This window comes from Mytilus edulis, chromosome 3, assembly GCF_963676685.1.
Source record: "Mytilus edulis chromosome 3, xbMytEdul2.2, whole genome shotgun sequence".
NCBI lineage: Eukaryota > Metazoa > Mollusca > Bivalvia > Mytilida > Mytilidae > Mytilus > Mytilus edulis.
In genome coordinates, this window is record NC_092346.1 from 4,314,949 (window position 1) to 4,333,529 (window position 18,581).

The following is an 18,581-nucleotide window of genomic DNA, read 5'->3' on the forward strand; positions in this document are numbered from 1 at the left end:
AAATTATTACGCCAAAAACAATAGTCCCAGATTGAGGCTAAGAATACGTTCATATATTAACAAATGAAACAATCTTCTTAAAATATAGGAATTTAACTTGATGTAGTTGTTATTTTGATTTTGCTATTATATAATCAGAAACATGATTAATTAAGAAATAATTCATGAAAACAAAAGATTTGGAAAAGATACACATGGCTTGGGCTTTGATATTCAAATCTTATCCTGAACGTTTCCTTTTGGTGGGGTTTGTGTTGCTTAGTCTTTAGTGTTTCATGTTGCTTCTTGTGTCCTATTATTTGTCTGTTTGTCTTTTTTCTTTTTAAGCCATTGCGTTGTCAGTTTATTTTCGATCTATGAGTTTGACTGTCACCATGGTATCTTTCGCCCCTCCTTCGTAGTTCGAAAACGAACTGAAAATAGCATGGCAAAAAAAAGAAAAGAAAAACGATGGAAAGACAAAACATAGCAGGAAAACCAATGCCTTAGAAACAATAATACAGTCAAAAACTGCAGGTGCTCACAGATGCTTTTAAACTTGTTTTAAGGTTTATGTGTTATTTTTTTTCAAAATTCGTATAGGAGACATGTCAACGGTAGCTGCCCAAATTACTACTCAGTACCAAACAAGCACAACTAAAAGCAGTATATGTGAGTCCAGATTAACGCAAAAAAATAAATCGATTTGTTAGCTTCGCCGCTTTTCAAAATAGTTGTGTTTAAAACATTAAGCGTAAAGAAACTTTTGTAAAAACATAACAGTATATTTTATAAATTTAGCAACTACAATTATTGTCTCCTCTTACATATTAACATTAGAGAAAAATGTTCTGTATGGTTCGTACAGGACACAGGGTTACTTCCAATATTTTGGTGTTACGAGGGTCGTTTTTTCATGCCCTGCTAGTTAGAACAGGGTCCCTTTTTCATGATCTGCTGCTTAGAACAGGGTCGCTTTGTCATGCCCTGGTAGTGACAAACAAACTATTTGTTTAGAACAGGATCGCTTATTTAACTGTTTAAGAACCCGTGTCTAGAACAGCATCCATTTTATTCGGTCTAACACAGGATCATTCCCGGTGCATTTTTTAGAAGAGGTATGTTTTTTAATATTTCTGTTTAAAACAGGGTATCTTTTTCAAAGATTTTCTGGTTATAACAGGGTATGAACTGGAAAGTGCTGTCGGCACTGTTATACCCGAAATGATAGTCTGTCATATCCCCCCGGGGCTGGCTATAGCATATTATTGTTAGTACATCCGTGGATTCGACCATCCGTCCCAAAAAATTAGGAACAACGAAGTATAACTTTCGTGCGTGCATTACTTACAGTATGGTTAAGTCAGACATATATTCATTATCAACTTCCATTTATATTTATTCATTGCCAACTTCCATTTATATTTATTCATTGCCAACTTCCATTTATATATCTTCAATAAAATCAATGAGCCTGAATGTTGAATTGGTTTGAACGACTTTCATGTAAGTTATAGTTATTTACCGCTAGTTAGCAATCAACAGGTATGTTCGTTCAATTCAATCATATCTAATTACGTAAATGTTTAAATTCAACCGTTGTTGTTCTGTGTATTATTGTTAACCATTAGACAATAAATTAACAAAACATATACATGATTTTTGGTTATTTGTTTATTAAAAATCATCTAAAAGGACGGAAATACAGCTTGCTTACAACACAGTTGTTAAATTCGTTGTGTTGTTAGTCTTGTTTTGAAAAATTGCGTGTCGCTGCTCTGTGGGGTTTAGTGAATATTTTTTTGTGTATTAAACTGTTCGATTATTATGAAAAATAATTGTGATTTGGTACTAAGAACTCACATATATTGATTCAATGATGATGATGAACCCGACGCCTATGTAACTAATTTTATTATAGCTGGGATAAAGATTAACAAAACTTTGAGTTCAGTAAAATAAATTGATGTTAAATAGTATATTTAAATACTTCTAAGATTAACAACCTTTCTTTTAGCATAAAGCTATCAGAAGAAAGCGGTATATAAGATTACAATGTTACACTCACATGAACATCCTAAGCTCATCATTTTAAAATAAGCGTGATGCTTAAATAAAGGCTACCATAAATACAAATGTCAACGTCCTACAATCCTGGTTAAATCTAACTGCACTTACCATTTTCACAAAACAATGACAAGTATGAATTATTAATAGACATCTCAGTAGTAAGAAGTTAAGAAGTCAATTTTTAATGATATCGAATAATACATTTGGAGATTTGGGTTATGTTTTATTACTTTTTTTTAGTTCTAAACAATGATCAATCAATCCACAAATATTAGATTGTTAAAATTCTTACAGCAGTACCACGAAGTAGCGTCGTAACAAGCGAACCAATAAGTGACGCTGTAACAACAGTGAAAACAACCAATGACTTTTTAACAACAGTAACAAATACTCCTGACGCACCAATAATACAAACAACTGTCGACGCCATAACAACAAAGAAACCAACTACTTAACTTAACTTAAGAAATGTATGATTTCTGTGATATATTCCTTGAAAAGAGGGCCAGATCATACAAAAGGGGTAGTCAAAGTCAAACTCATACGTGCTTTTCAACAGACTGTCGAAATTCCAATGGGAACCAAGTGTGCCTCTCTTATTGCCTATTTGTTTCGCTAATATTATGAGGCTGACTTCATACATGAATTTCTTAGGAAGAAAGATAAGAAGTTAGCAATATCCTTTAACTTTACTTTCCGCTATATAGATGATGGTCGCTCACTAAATAATTCAAAATTTGGTGATTATGTTGAACGAAGCTATCCGATCGTACTAGAGATATAGAATACAACAGATACAGTTAAGTCTACCTCATATCTTGACTTACATCTACAAGGTGACAATGAGGGTCGGTTGAAAACAAAACTTTGCGACAAAAACTGCAGGTGCTCTCAAATGCTTTTAAAAGGTAATTGTTTTAAGGTTTATGTGTTATTTTTTTTCAAATTTCGTTTAGCAGATATGACAACGGTAGCTGCCAAAACTACTTCCCAGCACCAAACAAGCGCAAGTGGAAGCAGTATATGTAAGTCCAGATAAATGTAAAAAATGAAGTCGACTTTGTCGCTTCGTCGCTTTTCGGATTAATTTTGATTAAAAAATAAAGTGTAAAGAAACTGCGGTAAAAACATAACCAGTGTTTTCTTTGGTTTGTTTTGTAAATTTATCAACTACATTCAGTGTCTCCTCTAACATATTTAGACTATTGACATTATTGTTGCCCTTAAAATATTTTGATTGGATAGTCATTAGTTGTCAAATGTAAATCTTGTTAGAGAAAAGTATTCTGTATGGTTTGTACAGGACACTTAACTTTAAATGATGTTGCAAGCTACAGGTTTTTTCGTACCCTCGTTCCGAAGGCGGGGTATAGCATGTTTTTTGTTTGTTCATCCGTGGTTTCGACGATCCGTCCAATACAATTGAGAAACAACGAAGTATAACTTTTGTGTGTGCATTTCTTACCGTGTGATGATGCCAGACATATATTAATCATCAACTTCAATATCTTCTATAGAAAAAGAGCGCTCGAACTGCAAGTTCAATATTGATTCAAGAGTTTTGCTATATTACGGGGGGTATGACAGACGGCAGATAACGACAACAATCTAGTTAAAGACTATTGACTGGAATGTGGCAGAATAAAACTTTTGTATCGATCCTGCTATTGATAAAACAAACAGCTGGATGTTTTGTTATACTTTTTGATAAATATACGTCATAAGAATTGCAAGAGAACGTTGTATGTAATTTATATACATATTATCTTGTTACCATAATTTGTGGAACCTTTTTTTTTATCTAAATGGTTCTTAGTTATAGAAGCAGAAGCATTCGTAAGGATGAATGTTAAATCAAGAATTGATAATGTTATAAGTTTGCAATCATACGTTGAATTGGTTTGTACGACTTTAAAGTATGTTATTGTTATTTACTGTTAGTTAGCAATCAACAGGTATGTTTGTTCAATTCAAACATATTATAATTACGCAAATGTTTTACTTCAACCGTTGTTGTTCTGTCTACTATTGTTAACCATTAGACAATAGATACACAAAACATATACATGATTTATGGTTATTTGTTTATTAAAAATCATCTTAAAGGAATGAAATACTGGTTATAGACAGACAGCTTGCTTCTAACACAGTTGTTAAATTCGTTTGTGTTGTTAGTCTTGTTTTGAGGAATTGCGTGTTGCTGCTCTGTTGGGTTTAGTGAATATTTTAAGCTCACCTGGCCTAAAAGGCCAAGTGAGCTTTTCTCATCACTTGGCGTCCGTCGTCGTTAACTTTTACAAAAATCTTCCCCTCTGAAACTACTGGGCCAAATTAAACCAAACTTGGCTACAATCATCATTTGTGTATCTAGTTTAAAAAATGTGTGGCGTGACCCGGCCAACCAACCAAGATGGCCGCCATGGCTAAAAATAGAACATAGGATTAAATGCAGTTTTTGGCTTATAACTCAAAAACCAAAGAATTTAGAGCAAATCTGACATGGGGGTTAAATTGTTCCTTAGGTCAAGATCTACCTGCCCTGAAATTTTCAGACAAATCAGACAACCCGTTGTTGGGTTGCTGCCCCTGAATTGGTAATTTTATGGAAATTTTACTGTTTTGGTTTATTATCTTGGATATTATTATAGATAGAGATAAACTGATAACAGCAATAATGTTCAGCAAAGTAAGATTTACAAATAAGTCAACATGACCGAAATGGTCAGTTGACCCCTTTAAGAGTTATAGCCCTTTATAGTCAATTTTTAACCATTTTTCGTAAATCTTAGTAATATTTTACAAAATCTTCTTCTCTGAAACTACTGGGCCAAATAAACCCAAACTTGGCCACAATCATCATTGGTGTATCTTGTTTAAAAAAACGTGTCCTGTGACCCGATCAATCAACCAAGATGGCCTCTATTGCTAAAAATAGAACATAGGGGTAAAATGTGGTTTTTGGCTTATAATTCAAAAACCAAAGCATTTAAAGCAAATCTGAAATGGGTTTAATTGTTCATAAGGTCAAGATCTATCTGGCCTGCAATTTTCAGATGAATTGGACAACCTGCTGTTGGGTTGTTGCCCCTGAATTGGTAATTTTATGGAAATTTCACTGTTTTGGTTTATTATCTTGAATATCATCATAGATAGAGATAAACTGTAAAGAGCAATAATGTTCACTAAAGTAAGATTTACAAATAAGTCAACATGACCCAAATGGTCAGTTGACCCCTTAAGGAGTTATTGCCCTTTATAGTCAATTTTTAACCATTTTTCGTAATTGTGTAATCTTTTACAAAAATCTTCTCCGCTGAAACTACTGGGCCAAATTAATCTAAACTTTGCCACAATCATCATTGGTGTATCTAGTTTAAAAAAATGTGTCCGGTGATCTGTTCATCTAACAAAGATGGCCAACACGGCTAAAAATAGAACATAGGGGTAAAATGCAGTTTTTGGCTTATAACTCAAAAACCAAAGCATTTAGAGCAAATCTGGCATGGAGTAAATTTGTTTATCAGGTCAAAATCTATCTGGCTATAAAATTCAGATGAATTGGACAACCTGTTGTTGGGTTGCTGCCCCTAATTTGGTAATGTTAAGGAAATTTTGCTGTTTTTGGTTATTATCTTGAATACTATTTTAGATAGAGATAACCTGTAAACAGCAATAATGTTCAGAAAAGTAAGATTTACAAATAAGACAATATGACTGAAATGGTCAATTGACCCCCTTAGGAGTTATTGTCCTTTATAGTCAATTTTTAACAATTTTCATAAAATTTGTAAATTTTTACTAACATTTTCCACTGAAACTACTGGGCCATGTTTATTATAGATAAAGATAATTGTAAGCAGCAAGAATGTTCAGTAAAGTAAGATGTACAAACCCATCACCATCACCACACACAATTTTGTCATGAATCCATCTGCTTCTTTTGTTTAATATTCACATATATATATACCAAGGTGAGCGACACAGGCTCTTTAGAGCCTCTAGTTTTGTATAATAAACTGTTCGATTATTATGAAAAATAATTGGGAACTGTTACTAAGAACTTACATATATAGATTCCATGATGATGATGAACCCGAAGCCTATGTAACTAATGTTATTATAGGTTGGATAGAGATTAACAAAACTTTGAGTTCAGTAAAATAAAATGATGTTAAATAGTATAATTAAATACTTCTAAGATTAACAAACCTTCTTTAAGCACAAAGCTACCAGAAGGAAGCGGTATCTAAGATTACAATGTTACACTCACATGAACATCCTAAGCTCATCATTTTAAAATAAGCGTGATGCTTAAATAAAGGCTACCATAAATACAAATGTCAACGTCCTACAATCCTGGTTAAATCTAACTGCACTTACCATTTTCACAAAACAATGACAAGTATGAATTATTAATAGACATCTCAGTAGTAAGAAGTTAAGAAGTCAATTTTTAATGATATCGAATAATACATTTGGAGATTTGGGTTATGTTTTATTACTTTTTTTTAGTTCTAAACAATGATCAATCAATCCACAAATATTAGATTGTTAAAATTCTTACAGCAGTACCACGAAGTAGCGTCGTAACAAGCGAACCAATAAGTGACGCTGTAACAACAGTGAAAACAACCAATGACTTTTTAACAACAGTAACAAATACTCCTGACGCACCAATAATACAAACAACTGTCGACGCCATAACAACAAAGAAACCAACTACTGACGCCATAGCTCCAACCCCAAATATTGTAGAAACTACAACTAGTACAACTCAAGATATTCAATTAACATCAACGACTACACCTGTTACCCAGAGTAAGTAGTACTGTTTGTATTATATTAACAAACTATTAAGCATACCATAACAGTTAAATAGCGTGCAAACAGACACTCCTATTTCTTTTTAAAAAATCATACTGTCTGTTTGATACTTAACGGTTTGATAGCCTAAAAGATTGCACCACTGTCCCTGTGTTTAATCTCTTTCCTACTCTTGATAAGTCATACAGCTGGGTTTTTTATATACTTTTTGATAAAAATACGCCATAAGATTTCCAAGATAACGTTGTATGTAATTTATATACTTATTTTTTATTTATTTTTTTTATCAAAAATGGTCCTTAGTTATACAAGCAGAAGCATTATTAATGATGAATGTTAAATCTAGAATTGATAATCTTTTAAGTCTGCAATCATGTGTTTGGTTTGTTTACACAACTAAATCTGTTATTTGTATCTACCATTAATTAGCAATCAACAGGTATGTTCGTTTGAGAACGCTTACAATTCAAACCTTCCTAACTACGTAATTGTTTCAATTCAATAGTTGTTATTCTGTGTGCTATATTTAACCATTAGACAAAAAATAAACAAAAAATAAATGGTTATTTGTTTATTCAAAATCACCAAAAAGGAAGAGAATATTGGTTATAGACAGACAGCGTACTTCTAACACAGTTGTTAGATTCGTTTGTGGTGTTAATATTGTTTGGAGGAATCGCGTGTTGATGCTCTGTGTGGTAGTTTCAGTGACTGATTTATCATTTTCTATTTGTATTATATCGTTCGATTGTTATGAAAAATATTCGTAAATGTTAACTAAAAAGTTACAGTTATAGCTTCAATGAGGTTGATAAACCCGCCGCTGATGTACAGACAAGTAATGATATATGAGATGGGATAGACTTTAACAAAACTTTTAGTTGAGAGAAAACAAATTGATGTCAAGTAGTACAATTCAATAATTCAAAGAACAAAATTTTGTAATGTTATTGCTCTATTTTCAGAGGCCGACAATTCAGCTGTTATGACCGGAACCGTTACTGGTGTTTCTGTAGTGGTTTCTGTTATCGCATCCTTTGTAATACTAAAGGTTTGCGGTTTTAAATAATCTGCTTTGAAAAAAACAGTAGAATATCTATCATTCTCGTAGAAGGGAGATGCTGTATAGTTAACAATGCAATCACGATGTGCAATTATCAACCGGTATTTGTTTCTAAGTGAAAGTACTATATCATTAACATTCACTTAACAATATTAGATTAGAAAGTGCTTTTTATCCAACATAACAAAATATCCGGGTTTTCATACTTATGTTTATTAATCATATCTGTTATATTTCGCTACTTTGTCTTGTTCATTTTTCTGTTTATTTTTACCTAAAAGTTGTAAAGTAATTTTAAAATTTAATATTAGGTTATGATTTATTGATGTATTTATATTCTTTCATGATTTATTGTTTTATTACTGTTATCGCATCCTTTGTAATACTAAAGGTTTGTGGTTTTAAATAATCTGTGGGGGAAAAAATACAGTAGAACATTCTTCAATCTCGTAGTAGGGAGATGCAGTATTGTTAACAATGCAATCACGATGCGCAATAATCAACTGGTATTTGTTTCTAAGTGAAATCACAACTATATCATTAACATTCACTTCACAATATCAGATTAGAAAGTGCATTTTTTCCAACATGATAAAAAACCCATCATGTTTTCATCTTTATGGGTTTTTTTTATCTTATCTTCCGTATTTTGCTAATTTTTCTGTTTACATTTACCTAAAAGTTGTAAAATGATTTTAAATTTTATTAATACAGTATTATTTATTGATGCATTAACATTATTTTATGATTTGTTATTTTATTTCTTTTTTATATATATTTTTTTTGTACTAAATTTATTTTTTTCATATTCATATCTATGTGTTACAGTTAATCAATATTCATAACAAGAACAATATAGCCTACACAATTTATAAGTTAGCGTGTAGATTGAATTATATGTTAAAAAAATTAGTATTTGTAGAACTTGTTCTGTATTTTGTATGCAGGGCCTCACGGTAGATTAGTGTACGTTAATTTAGTCACCCTTTTTGAATAAAGTCATTATTATTATTATTATATTTATTATATTATCATTTTTATTATAAGTGCAAAGTATAAATGTCATTAGTTGAACAAGACCGAAACGGCCAGGACTTAATTGTGCTTGAACACAATATATAGGTGCAATGTAAAAGTACTGAGAAGAATATAACGGAACTAACGACATTTTTCTGTATCGTCAACACGTTATCTTAGACATAAATGTGCTTTTTTCAGCATGAGCAGCAATCAATGATATGAAGTGATAAAAGGGACGAATAACAAACACGCCATCTTAGAGTGCTTATATTAAAGTTTTAACATACCTGAAATTAGAACTCATGGATTTGTAAGCATTTTGTTTCTAATTTTAAAAACATTGCTTCGATATATAAGTGTTGAGTATATATATTTTGATTAGAAAAAATGTGATGATTGCCTTTTTTAAAGCATGATTTTTTATATTGTATACTTAGTGTAATTGTAACATGCTTTTATATTTTATTAATAAAAATTTAGAAAATTTTGTTTAAATAAATTTACGATTAAATCTTCAAATCTGCTATCATCATCACTTTTCTTGGCGTCTTTGTTAATTTGGTAGGCAGTTTCATTGTATGTCTCTGATGTATGTATACACAGTTTTGGCTGCTGAATCCAAATCATAATATCATTAACCTATTATGTCTGTTTGGAATGTTCACTACGTCATAAAAACATGTATAACGTAGCTTTGAACTATTGTCATACACGTTGGAGGTTTATCTAGCTACGACACCAGGTTTAACCCACAATTTTCTTCGGATAATGCCTGTACCTAGTTAGGAATTTGGAAATTTGGAAATCGTTTTTCACCTGTTCGTTTGATTTATTCAGTTTTATGGTCTACCCCTTTATGAATTTGGTTTGTAGATAGGTATTTTTGTTATATATGTTTTACATTATGTTTGTGTAAGCATTTCATATCACATTTTACACACTTGTTATTGTTTAAAACGTATGTTGGTGTTGAACCATATATATAAAAAATTTCCTAGGTAACCTCTTTCGATAACATATGCCTTTATATCGCTCGATTATTCAAGCGTCCCAGAATTTGTCTGTTTTTAGGCATTCTTATGTATATGCCAAAAACAAGGTAATTTACAGGAGGTGCCAAATTTGACCTGAGGGAATACTTTTAAAAGCCTCAAACTTTCAAACTGGTACAGGATTGGTTTATTCACAGTACTTCAAACATATGATGATTTTAAAACCATAAAAACGACACAATACAAAATCAGTAAATGAAAATCCAAGAAATAAGACATTTTTTTTGTTATATGTATTTTACTATTATATGTGTAAGCCTCAAATCAGTACATCCTACAATCTACGTATTTTTTCCAAATCTGTGTCCAATCAATACGTCATATACAAATATATGTACCCACAATTCAATTATCTGTCTAAATGTGTACAAAATCTCTATGGTACGAGGTTTATCAACGAATAATTTCCAATGTCAGACACCTGTAAGCAAAGAATGCTAGAAGATCAAAATGATATGTTTTCATATCAAGCATTTTTTAATGTGAAACTGTCCCTTTTTTGTCATTTTTTTTTGTCGTGTTTTTAAACAAATCTTAGTATTTTTCGTCTACTTTAATGTTTCATTTGTAAATTTGTATTGATGTTTTTGACAACAAAACTATGTCCTCAAAGATGTTTTAACAATATGACGTAAACACATAGAAAAATGCATACCAGGACACAGATTGGAGGAAAGAAAGGACATAAAATAGATTTTGGGACGTCTAGCTATGATTGTGTAAAACCATTCAAACCGCAAAACCAACGGTCTAATCTATATAAAAAACGAGAAACGAGAAACACGTATGAACCACATCAACAAACGACAACTGCTGAACATCAGGTTCCTGACTTAGGACAGGTGCAAACAAATGCTGATGGCTTAAACGTTTTAATAGGAACCAACTTTTACCCTACCTTATACTATAGTGTAACATCACAACATAGAAAGACACACTATAAAATATCAATTGAAACGGCTTAACTCAATCAAAATACATATTAACCAAAACCAAGGGAACATACACTGAAACAATAACTTTGATCTATGACACAATGTAAATACAAAATAAATAAAACAAGGGGGTTAGATGTAAAACAATATCAAAAAGACAACCATAACCTTGGACAAAATGTTGCCAAATAAAATAACGTACACAGGTAAATCAAATAAATTTGTTGTAAGGTATACATGGAGTACAGAAATATTTTTTTACAAAAAAAATATTTTGTTGCTCATAGTACGAGAACAGAAGTGAAAATTTATCGTCATACCAAACACTTATCAAAGGTGGTTAATCTTAAAAATAGTGAGAAAAAACATAACCTAAATAAGTAAACATAAGATTTAATGTCAGTCTCATTAGCCAAAATGTTGAGAAAATGGGTGATGGGTACAAAAAAAGATTTTACCAGAACCATGTTCATCCCATATCAATTTTTTCTTTTCAAATTTCTTAGATATGTATTTTTTCAATCATTTATAACAAAGAAGTTGAAATAATATGCTTTTTGTTCTAAAAAAAAAAAGAAAAACATAAATTTACAAAATTGACAGTATGGTAAAATTGACAGGAAAAACCAACAACATTTTATTAAACTTTCTTATATTAACACCTACCTATAGTTTTTTTTTAAGTTAAATTTATTTAGATTGGTCCGCTTTATTTGTATTAAAAGTATGACAAAAAAGGTCTAATTGTGAAACTGTGATTTTTTTCATGATAACAGCCCAAAAAAATTATGAAAAATGGGAAAATCATCAAAATTGTATACTTTCAAATGGCCGTAGCAAAAAAAGAAGTGCATCACAAAATGAGATTTTTCTTCAACAATTATTTGTTTACAGTCATATAAGCCCAAAAAGCAGGTTAAGGAAAAAAGTTTAATTCTAGAGATGTTTGTCTCCTCGGAGGTGTACATCCTTATCGGATTTTGTTATGTGCAAAACGCATGGTATACACCCTGCACGATATGTCAGATTGATATTCTTTTCCAACTAGACGTGAATAAACATTTATAAATTAACATCAGCGAAACAAACCCAACCCTTATCGTTGGTTTCACTTATCAAAAGATAAATTCCTGTCCTTTTCCCCCCGAATGTGACCTGCCAAAAGAGACTAAACACTGGGTTTTTACTCACACGAACAACACTTTATCATATTCGCAACATTCAAAAAAAGAAAAAAATTATAACAAACACGAAGAAATGTGATTAATCGTGATATTGTTTTCTTCTTCTCTTAGTAAATTCCTCCTTTCTAGGAGCACCAGTGTCACACAGAGACAGAACTGGCACCACCGAAGAAAAGTTTTTAATCATCAGAGAGTTCTAGATTGTCTTTTTCTTCTCTTAGTTATTTCCTCCGTTCTTGGAGCACCCGTATCACACAGAGACAGAACTTGAATCGCAACTTTCGAAAAAAAAAATACTACAAACTAGCACCACTAAAAAATGCTTTACTCATCAGTGTTCTAGGTTGTCTTCTTCTTCTCTGAGATATTTCCTCCGTTCTAGCAGCACATGTGTAAGCTAATAATTGGAAATTCAAACTCCCATGGAAGAAGAACTGACAAACTAATAACAACTATCAATAAAATGCATCAGTGCATAAAAACAGTTTGAAAAACACTAACCCAAGCTGTGTATCTCCATACACATGTCTTTAAAGTAGTCTTCAAGACGCGGTTTTTTTTCTCTATTATATACAATTTGACAAGGTTTTCTGCTGTAACACTACAATTCTTCATTCTTTCAATCAAATATTCAACAGTAACTGTTCTTTGATAGCATTATTAATGTTTCGACACCTACCTTTTAAATTGTCCGATGTTCGCTGTATTTGTTGTGTTGTATAACCCCGCCACATTATTTGTGTATGTGCCTGTCAGGAACCTGTTATTCAGTGCTTGTCGTTTGTTTATATGTTACATATTTGTTTTTCGTTTATTTTTTTACATAAATAAGGCCGTTAGTTTTCTCGTTTGAATTGTTTTACATTGTCTTATCGGGGCCTATTATGACTATGCGGTATGGGCTTTGCTCATTATTGAAGGCCGTACGGTGACCTATAATTGTTAATGTCTGTGTCATTTTGGTCTTTTCTGGATAGTTGTCTCATTGGCAATCATACCACATCTTCTTTTTTATAAGGGTGCCATAAGAGGATATTTATTAGGGAATATTTTATCAGCCAGTAAAACGATCCCTTCAGGAAAGTCAAGTTCAGTATTTCTACCTGTTGACCCCATCATTGCAAACTGTTACGCGTTAGTTTGATGTCCCAGAAACAGGGATTCAATATAACAAATTTCGCCTGTAAATTTCCGTTGAGGTACCGTCCCCTGCAATTAGAAGATTTTTCCAGTTGCTTTTCATTCATTTAGAGATGGCCACTGTACCAGATTATGAAAATGATAGTTAAACACGGAAATGCACCAATTGATTTCACAATGAATTGTGTTAAAAGCTTACGTCCAAAATTGAGGTTAGCATATAAAAAACACGGATAATATCGTAGCCAAAGTATGAACAACATTATTCTATTTCTAGAATAAGTTTGTGATACGCTGGAAAATCTCATTTCCAATTTGTTTCATTATGTCTAAATGGGTTTTGTGTGTTTCATTCTCGAGTTGTTTGATAAAAGGAGTATCTATGTTGTGAAAACATTTGAAAAAAATTGTTTTTCTCCCAAGTATCTACTATGCCGTCTACAATTATATATCTAATAAGTTTAGTGATGGCTCAGGGGGAAAATCCTTTGTTGGAAATGTAATCCGGGGATGACAAAAATAACAGACAAAAACGTCCTGCAATGTAAGACTAGGGCGGACAAAAAAACCGCCCCGCATGGAAAGAGGAGGGCGGTAACACTCTGACAATCAGCAGCCCGGACCAAGTGCTCAAACGACAAAGAAAGCTGTGCCAAAAAAAAACATATTTTTGATGCAGCTAGTTAAAAGAAATCAGCGGAGCTATGAGAAATTCATGCCGACGAAAATTCCTTAAATATTGAAAGCCTTGAGAGTTGTTCAGAATCAGACGATTGAAAACAGATTTGATACTGTGTATAAATAGCAGATTTCATTTTGAAAATAAAATCTTTTCTCTTACTGCTTTCGTTTATAAAGCTTGTAGCCACATCTTCCCAGACATTGTGTATTTTGAGATGACCCACAGGTAATTTTACCTGTAATTATCCTCGTCAACTTAACAGTTATTGTGAACTATAGCTTCCGAAATCTCTATGTAGTCATTTATTTCTTTCATAATATAACGAATCGGTCTATTTTAAGGTTAAAAACACAACTTGACCACTTTAAGAGCGGATCTGTTACCTCACATAATTAGGATGAATAAACAGACTCATTGTAGATACATTAATTCAAATTGTGTACGCCAGAAGAGCTTTTAGTCTACAATAATTATCAAAGGTACCAGGATTACAATTTAGTACGCCAGACGCGCGTTTCGTCTACATAAGACTCATCACTGACGCTCATATCAAAATATTCATAAAGCCAAACAAGTACAAAGTTGAAGAGCATAGAGGGTCCAAAATTCCAAAAAGTTGTGCCGAATACAGCTATAAAGGTAATCTATGCCTGGGATAAAAAAATCCTTCGTTTTTCTAAAAATTCAAAGTTTTGTAAACAGCAAATTTATAAAAGAAATTACCACATTATTGATATTCATGTCAACACCGAAATGTTGACTACTGGGCTGATGATACCCTCGGGGACGAAACGTCCACCAGCAGTGGCATCGACCCAGTGGTGTAAATAATTATTAAAGATACCAGTATTACAAACGATTCTTCAATGACGCTGGAATCATAAAATTAAAAAGGCAAACAAAAAGTACGAAATTGATGAGCCTTGAGTTGAGGACCCGCTGTTATAGTGCTTTGTGTAATCGCATTTTTTGTAACAAAACAAATTTGTGGTTATATATCTGTTTTCCTTACGACTGAAATTTTGGTTCATACGCTTGGCAATTTTTATCTGACGACAAATGGAAATTATGTGTGCACACATTGTTTCAGGGAGGCACGAAATGTTATTCCCTGTATGAAAAACTAGACATTCTTTAAAATTTTAAGAGACATAATCAAATCGATCTCCAGGAAATGATGTATTTACAAATTTCAATATGGTGTTTAACAAATCATACTTGTTTATTGAAACAACGATTCAAACATTGTTTAACACTACTTGGTCAGTTCAATGCTATGATCATCCATTGTTTCTTTCACGAATTTCTTCTAATCAGACATTTGCTTTGAATATCATGATTTCATATTTATTTGTATTTCACATATTTGTGATATTTAATTTATTTACCATGTATATTACATCTATTTATATGCGATTATTAAAGTGATTTTTTTGTTATGTGAGTATGAGTTTTGAATGAATATTTATGATAACAAGTTTTGTAATGTTACTTCTTATTTATAATTAATTACATTAGATGCATGTTTCATCATAACACTTTATTCTGATTGGCTGACTGCACATCACGTGTTATTCCTCAAGCAATTGCATCACTCAATAAAACTGTTCATTCATGATAACACATGGTCCCACAATAAAGTGCACAGGTGAACTAGAAAAAAACATTATAAAATTCGTGTTTTCTGATCATAGGTAAAAAAAAATGTAATTATAAGTATTGAATGCTTCATTTTGTAACTTCATAGGGTTGAAAAAGCGTTGACCGTGCGCACATTTTTAGTATGAAGCGCCTCCGCGCTTCATACAAAATGTCCTTCGGTCAACGCTTTTACACCCCAATGAAGTTACAAAAGAAGCATTCAATTCTTCAATAAAGTTTAGTTTTTTTTAAGATTTGTCATATTCTTAACTGTTTTGTAGAGAGTCTTCGTGTACTAATTTGATTTATTCAATTCAAAGAAATCCAGAGCCAGAACAAAACACAATTTCATTTGCTTTGATAAAATTATTTGTTCACGGAGCGCTTTCCTAAACAGATATCCGGTAGTATCAGATACACCATACAAAATACAATGATTTTTTTAAATTTTTATCTTTTACTTGTTTTTTCAATATAGTCAGGATTTTACATACCCCCATATATTACCACTGACAAGGATATCAAGGGGTAAATACAGAAAAATAATGCAATATATGTATTAAATGACTAAATGATTTTTAACAATAAGACTATTTTAGGTTACATATAAATTGTATTTGATTCATCTCCCTCTCTCTCTATCTCTCTCTCTCTCTCTCTCTCTCTCTCTCTCTCTCTCTCTCTCTCTCTCTCTCTCTCTCTCTCTCTCTCTCTCTTGCCTAATATGTTTCATGACTTACTTTTTAATACAATGATTTTAAGGAAAGTAGAACACATACAAGATCCTTTATTTTATCATTGCAAAAATATAGCGCATTAATCAAATTCCCATAACTTATTATGTAACTCTATTTAACTCACCCTGCAGGATATAAAACCCACCCTGCTGGATAATGAGCATATCACTCAATTGAACGTTAAATAATTAAGAAACAATAAATCAATAAGTAAGGAAAACTGTTTAGAATGTACCTTTATTTATTATTCCCTATTTAGAATGTACCTTTATGTATTATTCCCTATTTAGAATGTACCTTTATTTATTATTCCCTATTTAGAATGTACCTTTATTTATTATTTAGAATGTACCTTTATTTATTATTCCCTATTTATAATGTACCTTTATTTATTATTCCCTATTTGGTTTACTAAAAATGATATCTTCTCAGTGGTCTAATGTATTCGTGGATATCGCGGTTTGTTCATGTGCATCGTCAAAATACAAGTATAGTCCAGCTGGTCATGTTATTACTGGAGACCTTGACATCGTTACCAATGAACAACAAAGAGAGTTGTTAGCCAAGGGACCAAAATAAAGAATTCCTCAGCCTATCAACTGACAAAAGAAATTCAGGTTACTGATGGATGCAGTTGAGGACTATGCTAGAAAATGGGAAAAGCGCGAACCAGACGAACCAGAACTGGACACTTTGTCTGAATGGATCAACGATATTCGATCATGCATTCAGAAACGTATTCAGAAACTACGATGTACTGTGAGCACAAGGTTTTCTAACCCATTCAAGAACCCGGAGGTTGTGGATTCGTTATCCTCTTTGCATGACAAACATGCAAGGAAAACTATTTAGAATGTACCTTTATTCATTATTTTCTATTCGGTTTACTACAAGTAAGGACAACTATTTAGAATGTACCTTTATTTATTATTCCCTAATAGGTTTACTAAATACAATATCTTCTCAGTGGTCTAATGTATTCGTGGATATCGCGGTTTGTTCATGTGCATCGTCAAAATACAATTATAGTCCAGCTGGTCATGTCATTACTGGAGACCTTGACATCGTTACCAATGAACAACAAAGAGAGTTGTTAGCCAGGGGACCAAAATACAGAATTCCTCAGCCTATCAACTGACAAACAAAATTCAGGCTACTGATGGATGCAGTTGAGGACTATGCTACAAAATGGGAAAAGTGCGAACCAGACGAACCAGAACAGGACACTTTGTCTGAATGGATCCAAGATATTCGATCATGCATTCAGAAGCGCCTTCAGAAACTACGATGTACTGTGAGCACAAGGTTTTCTAACCCATTCAAGAACCTGGAGGTTGTGGATTCGTTATCCTCTTTGCATGACAAACATGTAAGGAAAACTATCTAGAATGTATCTTTATTTTTTATTCCCTATTCGGTTTACTTAATATGATATCCTCTCAGTGGTCTTATGTAAACGTGGATATTGAAAATGCGGTTTAATCCAACTAATAATATGTTCCTATATATTTTTTCTGAGATCATACCTTGGAACCAGTAGGTAAACAAAACAAAATAGCTATGAATATTATATATAAAAAGAGGCGTAGTTTGTGAAACAGATGTATTTACGAAGTGCAACCTACTGGTCACGAGACTCTATAGATTCAGTAATGTTTCAGCATCGCTGATTTGCTGCGTCATTAACTTGTGCCCCACATTTTGCTTTATTTTTATTGCTGAGTTCAAACTGTAAATAAATGCAGTTATTATAATAACATTAACACTTTTAAGAACGATTATAAAGTGTATACAATTATTAAATGATTTTTAAACGTATGTGAAATGGTTTATGAACTGCATGTGAGAAACACTTTTCATTAAAAATTAGAATAATAAAAGTAAAGAAATTATTTTGATTGAAGCGTGAAAAAGGAAAAAAGTTTGTGAAACAGCTGTATTTACGAAGTGCAACCTCCAGGTCAAGAGACTGTATATTGATCTTTAGATTCGGTAATGTTTCAGCATCGCTGATTTGCTGCGTCATTAACAATTGCCCCACATTTTTCTTTATCCTTATTGCTGAGTTCAGACTGTAAATAAATGCAGTTATTATAACAACATTAAAACTTTATTACGTCTCCAGACCCCGTAGATGCAATCGAAGTGGTTAAGTTATTTGAAGAACGATTATAAAGTGTATAATAATTATGTAATGATTTTCAAACGTAAAAGTAAAGAAATTATTTTGATTGAGGCGTGAAAAAGGAAAGTT